Genomic DNA, 14441 nt, shown 5'->3' with positions numbered 1-14441 from the left:
TTTCATCCGAGTGCATGTTGAAACTACATAAACAAAATTTACATCAAGAGCTATCTAAAAGACCCAAAACCAGGGTATTTAGCTCTTCTGTATTCATGATGCAGTTAGCTGACTCACAACAAACTTACCTTACATCATTGAAGCTAACCTGGACAACATTGCATAAGGGCCACCTGTTCTCTGCCTAATCATCACTTCATTCGCAGTCTCTTATTGCCATGTAAGCCACTTTTTAAACTTATGCTATTATTAATTCTATACATAAAAATGAGTTCTGGCAATTTCCTGATTTTCCTCTCACCTGCTAAGTAATAATCAGGTTGCATAAGGTTTCCTATTAAACAGAATTCTTTTAGCTGTTCAGACTTCAGAGCTGATTTTAGCACAGGGAGCAGATGTTAATAGCTTCTCATCAGCTTCTTCAGCTTGTTTTTCTGCAGCATGCTTCTACTTCAGTATTACATATTCTGCTTCTCTTCCTTTCATTCTTTATGTGAAAATTTTAAAAGTATTTTATTGTCTCTTTGGAAAAATGCTACAGAATTTACTGCAGTAAACCAAATAGAATTCTAGATAGCTTTAATTATTAAATTTAAGAGAAAATATACATTTTTTTATAAATATAAATATCTTACTGACAGAAGTTTTAGAAACACTGAAGTCAAAAAGACATCTAGATTTCACTTTGAATTGCTGGTATTTAAAAAAACAAACCAACAAACAAACCGAAACCAAGCCTGTAAGATACATGAATTCTACATTCTACTCTACACATGCACAATTGGACAATTTACTGAAGGGGAAAGGAATGCTCACCAACCGATCTGTTGAAAGTATTTGGGAATGAAGACAAGAATAACTGCATCAGAAAAGAAAAAAAAAAAAGCATGAAACCTGAAAGGCTTGAATTCTTTAAAGTTCCCCATCAAAACAGTTACTAGCTCATGCTCTGTGTTGTTTTTATTATGGTTATACAGCTTCAAGTTTATAGATGACTCGTGTCCAACTAGCATAGGCAAAGCAAGAAGTTACTGGCCCACTAATACAGTTTGGGTTTACACTGGCCCTTGATTACTTTTCTGCACAGTGCTCAGCTTCAGAACACAATGCCAGAATTCCTGTGGAATCCATTCCTCCTAATATATGCATCTGTCAGATTAGGCACTGCAGAAGAAGCAACTAGCTTAAGGCTTAGTGTTTCAGACAGGTATCAGGCCTGAAACTGGGACAATCTGGATCAGTGCAAGGCCAAAATACTCGAATCCTTTCACGAACAAGAGCTTATTAGTGATTTACAGTCATTTTACTTAAGGATGTGATATTGAACCTTGTAACTCATATGAGGACCTTCTAAGGTTTACTACTTCCTCAAAGTAGTAGTAGTTTGCTTTGATTCTTTTCTCATATCATAATGGAATATTGCCTTTGAACAGGCAGCATGATAGTTAAATGCTTCTGAAAATCTTACACAGTTCAAACGCTAAAGTATTTTTTCACCTTTGCTCTTCTTCATATGTGAATGGTTCCCATAGATAAAAAGGTTACTAGTGGTCAGGATGTAATGGAAGGTCCAATATTTTTCCAGAAGTCTCAAATGTTCCATGTCTAAAAGCATTTGTCAATTTAGCTTTTAGAAGCTAGAATCTCACTGAGTGTTAATAGGAGACATACATTTCAATCCAAAGTACGCTAAACCCACTGAAGTTGCCAAGATTTATATAAGCTATGTAAATATTGTACAAGAACTTGGAATAATTCTACCAAAATGTTTATGTGTATCTGTGAACTCTGTAGAATAAAAGCAGAGATCCATCTCAGATGAATATGTGAGGACATTCTTCATCCTGTTCAGTGAATCTCAGTACAAACTGGGCCCACCCACTGCCATGCCGATACTATCTTTAATCCTGGGCCATGTCCACACTCCCTATAGAATTTGAAAACTGGAGTAAACTATTTTGAATTTTGCACATCCCATTTACAAGGGAACTGCCTGACTGACTGCAGATAGGAGACTGTGAATAAGATGGTACGTACGCTGTGCAAACAACTAAGGAATAGGACACTGAAAGGAGAATACTGACATTACAGATGCATTCACTTACATTCAGAAAAGAAACAAATATATTCCTATTATAAATAACACATACTTCATTTTCAACATTGCTCTAAAGAGCACGTGTATCTATGATCAATACAACTAGCTTGCTAATGTTAATATTGCAAGAACAATGGAAGTACTATATGGAAATTCACTTTCTGTTAAAAACTTGTGGTGGAAGAGACAACTGTACCCTCAACGTTGCAGAATGTCAGTGTTCAAACATTGAAAACTTAATTATATACACTCAGTTTTTAATTGTTAATCTCTCTCCTTTTTGAAATGTTTAATCTTCAAAGAAGTATTATTATTTGATAGGTACCTCTTATCTCACTGTCCTATATAAGTATAATAATTCAATCTCCAACCAGTCAACAAATCTATTAAAAAATTCAATGTACTCTGCACAGTCAAATGATAGGTGCTTCAGGAATATTATGAAGGCCTATAGCTACATGGTAAGCACAGATATATAAGCACAAGTACGGAAGAGATTAACTGTGTTAGGTTCCTGAAGTTCTTTCATTCTACTATCAATCAAACACAACAGTGCCCAACTCTGAACTCTGTGGTCACCAGTGTGTAGTTCAAAATTAAACTATACTACATCTTCCCACTCCCAATTATATATGTAACAAAGTATTTTCTTTTTCTTAAGCTGCCTTTTATCTTATAGATATTGCTCTGCAAAAATAGACAATTTTGACAGAATTCCTTTGAATGTGATCACTTGACTTTGAACTTCGATCACTTTGAAGGTGATCAGGTTCCTACAGAACTGTTGTCATGATGCATGTAGCATATAATTACAAATATTAGAATTACCTATTATTAGAATTTGCTATATAATTAGTTTATTGAATAGCCACATTAGCAAGCACTTTTAAAGGTAGTCAGTCATCCACAACTCCCTTCTACTCGTTACTAAAACTTAAAAAAATATGAAACAGAAGCAAAGCTTTGCTATGTTTATTCTTGTATCATATCCTACCATCATCTAACTTCTTTCAGAAAGATGACTTGTAACTTAAGACTGGGTGCAGTTTATTGTGACAGGATTTGGCTCAAGGTACGTATCATTAATGAGTCAGAAGAAAAATACTGCCATTCTCAGAATAATTATATGCAAGTATCCGGCAAATCAATGGGTCAGATGCAAAGTTTGTTCCGTAAAGGAGTGTGTCAAACCTGACAATAATCATATCTTTTTCATGTCTTAGTACATGGAGTCTTTTCTTGGTCTTTTACTCACCTGTTCGGCCTAAACCCAAAATTCCAATAAAAGTACAACTACATTTTATATATGATTATAGGAGTATGATTCAGAAATAGTGAGAAGTACAGAGTATAGCATAAAAAATTCTAAATAAGTTAGATGGACATTCAGTAGAATAGCATATTCTATTACTCTTTCTTACTTTATAATATTGTTGATATAGAGCTCAGCAACTGAAAGACAAAAATTTGTAAGAACTATTATAAATCTCCGTATCATGACTTTGTTGGTGCTAAGGCTGATTTTATAGACTACTTTAAATAAGCTATTAAGGAAGTAATTAACAGAAGATTATATAGGACTTCCATGTTTTAAGTTTGTTGCAAATGTCAGAGCTATTTTATATATATGAAACTCCTTTAAGTTCAATTAAAATATGGAAAATGGGGAAAAAGACGCACCAAAGGAAACACAATGTACTATTTTCCCTACGCTAAAGAAACTGAATGCCAGACATCTTATGGACCCAACATCCTTCAGATGACTTTTCAAATATAATATTTAGATTTTAATTTTCAATAATACCAGTTATGAATAAAACATTTCCAAAATAGACAATAGTGTTTGGTTTGCTTTTTTAAATTATTATTCAGTGTGAAAGCCTTCCCCCCCCGCCCCCCCAGCCCAGCCATTTCCAAGTTGTCAAAAGATGCTTAGTCTCTGGGGTTGCTTTGTCACAGAAGGTAAGATCAAACCAATGAAAAAAATACGACGAGTTTGAATCAGAGGCCAACTCAGCCATGCAGCAATAAAAACAGCAGCAGTCTTTCCAAAGTATCTGACAGGCTTCATTTGTCTCAGAATATTCTCTGCCATGTCACATGGTCATGCTTTCCCATCATCCTTTTGCTGTGTTGCAGCCATTCCTTTGTGTGCTGCCAAACGAGTATGCAAAGTGAGCGAGAATGCCAAGAGATTTTCAAACAAATATGACTTTTAGGAGAATCTGTAAGTCAAGGATCCCAAGCAGGCATCAATTCCTCTCTCTCTGCCAAAGAGCTGTCACTTCCTTGGAAAGTTAAATTTGTCACAAGGAAAGAAAATTTCACCATAGTCTGTTTAAATAACTTAGGGAGTAGAATCTTTTCCCAGGTGCTTTTTCCACACAAAGCAAATGTATCAATCATTTTATTCTCTGAAATAACAATTTATTATCCATGCAGGAGGCCTTAGATTCAATCTGCACACTGTTCTGAGTGTCATGTCAGATACTAAAATCTATCATCAGTCTTTATCAAGGAAATCATTCTGTTCTTGTCATCAGTTTTTATTAATAAGACTATTTATTACCCCAATAATTAGTTATGACAAGTAGTCCGCCATTTGGATAATGAGTAAATATTGATAAATTGCATGGCTAATACACTGTTGCTGTATAACTAGCTTTGAAAATGTGAAGACCTAAATGGTACTAAAACAAGTAATTTTAAATCAGATATCACACTGCTAGAAGTGAACATATTATAGTCAATTAAAACAGTATCTTTTGGACTACAAATAACTTGTGAAGGGGGGGGTGTTCAGCTCTGGACATCTTAAAATGGCCTATTTTTTGAAGTTAACATAAAAAATTAAGTCCTATATTTACGACATTTTCAAAAATCACAATTCATAAAAAAAGTTTCATGGTAGCACTTGAATGGCATTGCATTCCAAGAATAAATTGAAACAGAAGACCTCATTCCCCATCTTCTTCTGTTTAAAACTTCTCTCATGTCTCTGTTGACTGGAAACCTGGAGCTACTCTGGGCAACTACGTCTAAGCATCACGTGAACCCAGCTTACATCTCTGTTTTGTCTCAGGCACTAAATAACCATGAACAACAAGGTGTCATCCCGTTCTCTCCCCGCTCCATTATTTTAACTCCTGTAATGACTAATCGTGGCTACCCTACATTTAGGGTCTATGATGAACTACTGCATCTCCAGAAAGGAATACAGCCTCATCCTTGGTCTCTCATGGTACATGCACCGATTTGGTACTCCCCAACTTTAGTACTTCCTTTTCTAGCTCTACCTGTAAAGTTTCTCATAAACCCAGGAGTAAGTAGTGATGAGGAACCAACCAATATGAATTACTACCTAAAAGCCACAATGCAGCCTATCCTACATCATTCCCTTTCCCAACAACAAATCTCCACCATTAATGGGTTCTTCTACTTTTCATTACCCTAAACCTCAACCTCACTCCATTCCAATTACTCATCAGAAGGTGAGGATTCTGCACCTTTCAAAGAACCATCATGTTCCCTTTTCTCTAAGTAGGTTTAGCACTTTCTTTATAGATTAACTGCTTTTATTTGCTAAAACCCTTAAGTACTCTCTCTTTCACTTAATCCGATTATTTATACTACTATCACTAAAAACTGATACTGCATGTTACCAGAGTAATCAATTGAACTATCATCACTTGGTGAAATTCAAAATGAAGACTTACTAGCAGAACTGAGGAGTCAACTTCACTGATCTGACAACAATAAGGACTGCATACCAGGGTCTGATCTGATAAAGTTTGTGACATTGCTCATTGTAAAGTGACAATGGTATTCAACATTTATATACCTATTGATTTAATAGCATGCTGTGCGAGTAGACTTTAAATATCATACATCTCAAATCAAAAGGTATCATAACAAGACTTCATCACTTGAAACAGTTTAAATAATTCCAGATTAATTAAAATCAGTACTGGCAATATGGTCAGCAATTCTTTGCTTATACCTTTGACCTCACATAACCAAAAGCCTGGTTTGACTATAAAGAAAAACAGGAATTAATTAGCTGACTGGACAGGTTTTTTTCCAAACTGGTCACCTGAACTGCTAGAATCTCTCATTTTTTAATCTAAAACTGTTTTTAAAAATGCACTGCCTCCTTCCCCCCAAATAATCACAGAACATAACTGAAAGCATTCACAAATTCAAAACGTGAGGAAAATCTTACCAGCTTATTTTGAAAACACAAAACTTCATGCTATCTAGAAAAGGGGACTGAAGTATTATAGATATGCTGCTGTTCTATACTACAAAACTCTCCATAGTAAACCTTGACGATTGTTACATAAAAGTATGTACTGTCTCCATACAATCTAATGAAACCATGAGCTATGTAAGTGTACTATTAAACAATATAACCACTCGCAATTTTTTCCTACTTTTTATATAAGGAAATTACAAATATTCCCCTAAATTATGTGAGCCACAAATTAACATCACAGCAATATTGCAGTAACAGATGCTGAAGATCTCTACTGTACAAATTTACATCTCCAAAGAAAATGCCAGATCTGAGTATATAATGCAATCTACAACTCATTACTTCAAGTAAAAAAATAGGGTGAATACGTATTTAACGGTTATATGTTTATATATCCTTTAATGTATTATGCTAGTGCAGGGAATGAAAGTATCATTAGCCAATACTTATCAGATATAATAATTTATTCACATATTGGATAAAATTACCTATGATTTATCCGGAAAAAGAATCACCAGAACCTAAGCAAACCGCCAACCCATGCCCTATAGCATAACAGAAGTGTATTAAAATATCCACACTTAATTATGCAATCATATTTTTCATATGAGAACTGTGAAATATGCTGTAAGAATTAAATCAAAACTTCACAGAAACTTTGAAAATTAAGTAACATTACAATTTTCATAATTATTTAACACCACCGAGTTTACTTGTTTGCTTAACGTTAAAGTCTGAAGTATTCTTCTGGGACAGGCCAAGTAGAATACTTCACAAACAGAAAAAACCTGACCCCGGAATTACATATAAACTGAGTTGATCTGTATTATCCAAAATAAAAACATGCCAGGAAGGCAGTTTATAAATTAGATCCTGATTTAGGAAAAGACTCAGGGCATAGGTTCAAATCTGTGCCCCCAAACTTTCTCTTTCCCAAGTATCTGCATGCTCTTCTTCCTCAGCTGCCAGAAATAAAGTACTTAGAGCCTTCAGTACAGGAGATGTTCCAGATCAATAATAGCATCCTTTCACAGTATTTTTTCCTCCTCCATTTCTCTGTCACTAACATTGTTACATGAGATTGGGAGGTAGGCAACCACAGAACATTTAATTCTGAAATTATCATCAGTTTGACAGGCCCATGTTCTCTGCTTGAGATATAAAGCATATGCCGCACCAAAAGTATAGCAGACAAACTGCTCAGACTGAAAATCATTGCCTCTTGCTGGAGAATTCTATGACTTCTTAGGTTGTTTCCTACCTCTTTCTTCTCAGATCTGTATGCTTTAAGTTGTGGACCAGCTGAAAAGACTAAAAGCAATAAGAATGTTTATAGATCTAGAACTGAAAGGATAGCTTTGAACAACTTGGGTTTATTTTAAAGAAAAGCATTATTAATCTTTAAATGCAAAAGAGATTCCTGCAAGGAGAAAGCAACGGAAATAAGAGATTTTACTTAAGAAAACTTTTTTTTTTTTTTTTTAAATATCAAGATAGGAAACATTGGAATTGATGACACAGTCCTTTGGGGGTTTTCTAGTCCCTATAAAGAGAGTTCTTTTAGTGGAGTGATGTTCAAACATCTGTTCAGGAATGACAGCAAGTACAGCTGAGCATGCCATTGGACAAAAGATATAACAAAGAAACATTTAAGGTTTTTATCAGCTGTGTCGCTGTTAAGAGAGCAGAACAACACGTCTCTCTTTCACAGTGCTATAGTATAGTCTTTTTACAAGCGGAGTTTGAAGTCAAATATAAAGTAAAAATGTACTTCACAAAAAGATTAATATATTTATCAACATAAGTTATTTAAAATTCAGCAGTTTCATTATATGAAATTATCATATGTAAGGCAATGGCACCACATTTAATTCTGAACTAAAAATATTACAGTCTCAGACTTCTAAACAGACATGATGTGAAAAGCGTGTAAAGCTAACCTTAGCTCATTTAGGCAAATGCTCATTATCCTACCTATCCTTGACACACATTTGTATTATCACAATATTATTAGAACTAAAAAGTAGCCCTAAAATCATCATAAACTGCCAAATAAACAGGCATTCAAAAGCCAAGTAGTACGTGTTTTGAATACACCATCTAGGTATACCTTGACACAAAATAGCATTTCTTAACCACTCCACAGTAATATACAGTACACTGCATGCTGTTTTGGGATATGATCTTATTGATACTTCCAAGAGAGATTAAGTTTGAAAAAAAATACTCCAGGGGATTTAAAGATACAAATACCGAATAAGCTGACCTTTTCCTTACTGAGCTTATGTTCACTGCTTTAAAATGATGTCACTCAGAAGTTATGCCAAATAAACTGAGTAATTTCAAGCTCAGAATCACCTCAAAGTTAGAATATTTTCATTGCCTAAATTTCAAATTCAGGAACATGAAAGGAAGGGGAGTACATGGTAGTTAAGATTTTGAAATGTTTTCAGACTTTAACCATATCAATTTGATTTATTAATTAAAATAAAATTACCATGCAAATTAAGTCATATGTATTTTCTAATACAGCTTTCCCAGACCATACATAAATTGTTCTATATTGAGACTAGCTAAGATGGTTCTGTGAAAATAACAATACACATATATTTTCAAATTGGTGGAGGTGACACATGAAAAACTGCTTTCAAAAAAGGTGGTCCATGAAAAAATTCTAACTGTATTCCAAAATGTCACTATTTTGAATTATGTTAGAGGTGAATTATATTCTAAAACATTCCTTTCATGTTCTTATAAAAAAATTTTTACCTATGGCCTCAGTTTATGGTAATACATACAGCCCCTTCCTATCCTTATAACTCTCCAGTAGCAATCCAAGAGATAATTACTTAAGAGTTATGCAAATAAATACATTGAATTCTAAAATATTATAGATAATGTCTTGCTGTAGGACAAAAAAAAACCCCTTGAAATCAAATAGTTGTTATTTTCTACTGTATTGCCTGTAGTATATGCAGAATATGAAAGTGGAATAAATCTTTTATTGGAATGTATTACTTATCACTATCGTGTGTTGTTTATATCATACAATGGGCAGTTGTTACCATTACAGCTAGTTTTTCCCCAATTAAACTTCTGTCTCTCAACAACTGCTTTTTTCTTCCAGTTTTCTATAGTTTGTTCTCAAGTTGAGATATGACGTGTGTTTTAGCACTCAAAGATATACTCATAGGCAAGCTTTAAGTCTAAAAATAGGGTTTACAATAGAAAGCCTGACATGTGCATCGAGAGGGTGCAGCAGTTTGCACAGGGCGTGCAAACAGGGATCAAGAGGGCGCAGCAGTTTGCTCAGAACGGTGCGTGAGAAGGACTGTGCACCCTGCTTGTAGGTCCACAGCCCAGGGAAGTGCTCTAGGTCTCTGCCGTAATGGTGGGCACTCGCCTCAGAGTTAAAACCAGTGTTTCTACAGAGAAAGCCCCTGAGATGTCTGACGCTTCCACCTAGACGGAACTGGTAAGGAAGGAGACTTCAGTACAGATGATAGGTTGCAACGAGTGCCCAGACCCTTTTCCTGGAGAAAAGGTAAGTACCTGCAAAAGATGTGCACAGGTCAATGATCTGTTGCATCAGGTGGCCAAGTTACAGGGAACAGTTAAAAGGCTGCGCAATATTAGAGGGGCTGAGATGGAGATAGATAAGTGGTTTCAGAACCATGCTCCTGTGGCAAACACCACAGAGAATGAGGCACCTTGGATCCTGATGGCCCACAAAAGCAGGACTCTATTTCAGTCCCCGCCCTCCAGCATTACAACCAAAAACAGACATGAAGCTTTAACAGCTGTAGACACCCACATGCAAAGTCTGCAAGGAGAAACTGTACTAGCAGCACACAGTGGATACCACAAAAAGAAAGGAGTGCTCGTAGTGGGTGACTCTCTGTTAAGGGGCAGGGGCATTGAGGCGCCTATCTGCCAGCCTGACAGGGAGTCACAAGAGGTATACTGCCTTCCGGGAGCTAAGGTCCGAGATGTTGCTGAGAGGGTGCCACAATTTGTCAAGAGCACAGACTACTACCCATTGCTACTCCTTCATGTGGGCACAAATGACACCACAAGCCAGAACCTGGGCAGAATCAAAAAAGACTACAAAGCCCTGGGGGTGCAAGCGAGAAGTATTGGTGCCCAAGTTATCTTTTCTACCATTTTACCAGTTAGAGGAAGGGTGCAGCCAGAAATAGACGTATAATGCAAATCAGCTTCTGGCTTCGTAGCTGGTGCTGTCGTGAGGGTTTTGGCTTTTATGACAATGGGACATTCTTTGATGACTATAGCCTGTTAGGGAGGGATGGGATCCACCTGTCTAGAAGAGGCAAGGGAATCTTTGGCAGCAGGCTGGCCAACTTGGTGAGGCAGGCTTTAAACTGAAGAACTCGGGGGGTGGGGTCCAAAGTAGCAATACTCATGCCATTGCAATCAACTGGGGAATAGGCCAGGCCAACCAGAGCAGCAACAAATGTTCCTCAGCTGCCTCCCAAGATGAGGACCAGAAGACCAACCACCTCAAGTGTATGTATACCAATGCACACAGCCTGGGGAACAAACAGGAGGAACTGGAGCTCCATGCCCAGCCAGAAAGTTATGATCATAGCAATAACTGAAACATGGTGGGACAACTCACATTACTGGAGGATCGCGATGGATGGCTATAGGCTGTTTTGTAAAGAGAGGCAGAGAAGAGGAGAAGGAGTTGCGCTCTATGTTAAGCAGAACATTGAATGTGTAGAAGTCAACTACAGCGATGGAAGCCCTATCATATGCCTCTAGGTCAAGATCAGAAGGGTCGTCTCCAAGGGGGATCTTACAGTAGGCATCTGCTACCAACCTCCAAACCAAGACAATAAGGCCAACAAAGCAGTATTTGGGTCACTTAAGCAAGCTTCAGAACCACAGAACCTGGTTCTTATGGGTGACTTCAACTACCCAGACATTTGTTGGAAGAACAATACAGAAGCTCACATGTCATCCATCAAGTTCCTGGAAAGCGTAGAGGACTGCTTCCTCAAACAAATGTTGGATGTGCCAACTAGGAATGAGGCACTGCTGGACTTGCTACTCACAAACCAAGAAAACCTGCTTTGTAGTATCTCGGTTAGTGATAGCCTTGGCTGCAGTGATGTCCTGGTTTCAGCTGGGATGGAGTTGATTTTCTTCCTACTAACTGGTATAGTGCTGTGTTTTGGATGTAGTATGAGAATAGTGTTGATAACACACTGATGTTTTAGTTGTTGCTAAGTAATGTTTACGCTAGTCAAGGACTTTTCAGCTTCCCGTGCCCTGCCAGGGAGGGAGTGTGACCGGGACGGCTGGCCCAGCTGGCCAATGGGCTATTCCATACCATATGATGTCATGCTCAGCATATAAGGCCGGGTGAAGAAGAAGGAGGGGGGGACGTTCGGAGTGATGGCGTTTGTCTTCCCAAGTAACCGTTACGTGCGATGGACCCTGCTTTCCTGGGGATGGCTGAACACCTGCCTGCCAATGGGAAGTAGTGAATGAATTCCTTGTTTTGTCTTGCTTGCACGCACGGCTTTTGCTTTCCCTATTAAACTGTCTTTATCTCAACCCACAAGTTTTCTCACTTTTACCTTTCCGATTCTCTCCCCCATCCCACCCGGGGGGAGTGAGCGAGCAGCTGCGTGGTGCTCAGTGGCCGGCTGGGGTTAAACCATGACAAGTGATCACAATATTATGGAGTTTGGGATCCTGCTGAGCACGCTGAAGGTTAGTACTAAGACAAAGGTTTTAGATTTTAGAAGAGCAAACTTCAGCTCGCTCAGAGCTCAGTTGAGAGGGATTCTGTGGAAAGCGTCCATGAAGGATAAAGGAGCTAGCAAATGCTGGGAGTTTTTCAAGAACGCTCTCCTGGAAGCACAAAAACAGTTCATCCCCTTTAAAAGTAAGGGAAGTAGGTGGAGCAAGAGACCTCCTTGGCTTAACTGCAAGCATCTGAGTCTGCTCAAAACCAAAAGAAAAACATACCGGAGATCGAAAAGTGAACAAATACCCGTTGCGAACTACAAGGGCATTGCCAGGGTGTGCAGAGATGCAGTTAGAAAAGCAAAAGCTCAGCTCGAATGGAAATTGGCCAGAGATGTCAAAAACTACAAGAAAGAGTTCTTCAGGTATGTAAACAATGAGCAGAAACAGAAGGAAAATACTGGCCTGCTGTTAAACAGGAGGCATGAATTACTCACCAACAATGCTGAAAAGACAGAGGTTCTCAACACTTTCTTCACCTCTGGCTTTACCAGCACTATTGGGCCCCCAGCCTTGGGAACAAAAATCCGGGTTGATGCAAACACAGACCCACCATCAGTGAAGGAAGAGTTGGTATGTGAACTATTACAGGAGCTTGACCCTTACAAATAGATGGGCCCTGACGTTATCCACCTGAGGGTGTTGAGAGCTGGCTGACATCATTGTGAGGCTGCTTTCCATAATCTTTGTGAAGTTGTGGAGATCGGGGAACATCCCAGAAGACTGGAAGAAGGCTAATGTCACCGCCACCTGCAAGAAGGGCTTAAAAGAGGACCAGGAAATTATAGGCCCATCAGTCTTACTTCAGTCCCTGGGAAAGTTATGGAATGAATCCTCCTGGGGGCTATCACAAGTCAATTGAAGCACGTGATTGGGAAAAGGCAGCATGGATTCACCAAGGGCAAATCGTGCTTGACAAACCTGACAGCCTTCTACGACAAAGTAACCTGCTCGGTTGATGTGGGGTGAGCCATGGACACTGTCTACCTGGATTTCTCCAAGGCTTTCAATACAGTTTCCCACAGCCTTCTCCTTGAGAAACTGATGTGTTACGGTCTAGACAAGAGGTCTGTGCAGTGGGTAGGGAACTGGCTGACAGGCCACATGCAGAGGATGGTGGTAAACAGCTCCTTTTCAAACCAGCAACCTGTCACAAGTGGGGTCCCCCAGGCATCGATATTGAGCCCAACACTGTTTAATATCTTCATAAGTGATCTGGATGATGGGATCAAATGTACCCTGATGAAGTTTGCTGATGACACCAAACTGAGTGGAGAAGTGGACGATTCGGAAGGCAGAGCCACCCTGCAGGAAGAGCTGGATAGGCTGGAAGAATAGGCTAACAAGAAACTCATGAAGTTCAACAAGGACCAGTGTAAGGTCTTGCACCTGGGAAAACAGGATCTTCTGTAAATCCAGGAGTGCAGCATAGGCTGGGATCTACCCAGCTGGGGAGCAGCTCTATGGAAAGGGACCTGGGGGTCCTGGTGGACAACAAGCTCAATATGAGTGAATAGTGTGCTGCTGCAGCAAAGAAAGCCAACAGGATGCTAGGTTGCATCAACAAGGGCATCACCAGCAGAGATACAGAAATCATTATCCCACTCTACACAGCGCTTGTCAGGCCCCACCTGGAATACTACGTTCAGTTTTGGTCCCTGCTATGCAAAAAAGATGTGGACAGGCTGGAGAGGGGTCAGAGAAGGACCACAAAGATGATCAAAGGTCTGGGAAGCCTGCCATATAAGGAAAGGCTGAGAGAACAGGGTTTGTTCAGCCTTGAGAAAAGGAGGCTTAGGGGAGACCTTATCACAATGTTCCAGTATTTAAAGGGTGGCTACAAATAAGATAGAAACTCCCTTTTTACAAAGAGTCACATGGAAAAGATGAGGGGTAATGGGTACAAGTTACTCCTGGGGAGCTTCCGATTGGACACAAGAGGAAAATTTTTCACAATGAGAACAATCAGCCATTGGAATAATCTCCCTAGGGAAGTGGTGGATTCCCCAACATTGGACACTTTTAAAATGCAGATGGGACAGGGTGCTGCTGGGCCATCTTGTCTAGACTGTGCTTTTGCCAAGAATAGTTGGACCAGATGGTCCTTGAGATCCCTTCCAACCTGGTATTCTATGATTCTAATCTTAACAGTAGAGTTGTGTGTGTGGCATTATAACAGGGGCAAATAAGCAGTACACCAGTAACGTGACAACAATAATAATAACTTTCTAAAGACTTAGCATCTACTAAGGCATCCCAAAGCACTTAGCAAGTATTACCCTCAGAATCACAAAGAGCTAAAAGTTTTAC

General features: G+C 38.8%; 1 pseudogene; it reads left to right on the top strand.

The window, feature by feature from the left end:
• The first annotated feature begins 12041 nt into the window (after window positions 1-12041).
• On the top strand, window positions 12042-13856 carry LOC104073821 (annotated as a pseudogene).
• The last annotated feature ends 585 nt before the right edge of the window (window positions 13857-14441 follow it).

This window comes from Fulmarus glacialis, unplaced genomic scaffold (assembly GCF_000690835.1).
Source record: "Fulmarus glacialis isolate BGI_N327 unplaced genomic scaffold, ASM69083v1 scaffold4463, whole genome shotgun sequence".
Classification (NCBI taxonomy): Eukaryota; Metazoa; Chordata; class Aves; order Procellariiformes; family Procellariidae; genus Fulmarus; species Fulmarus glacialis.
This window is presented reverse-complemented; position numbering and strand designations above follow the sequence as displayed.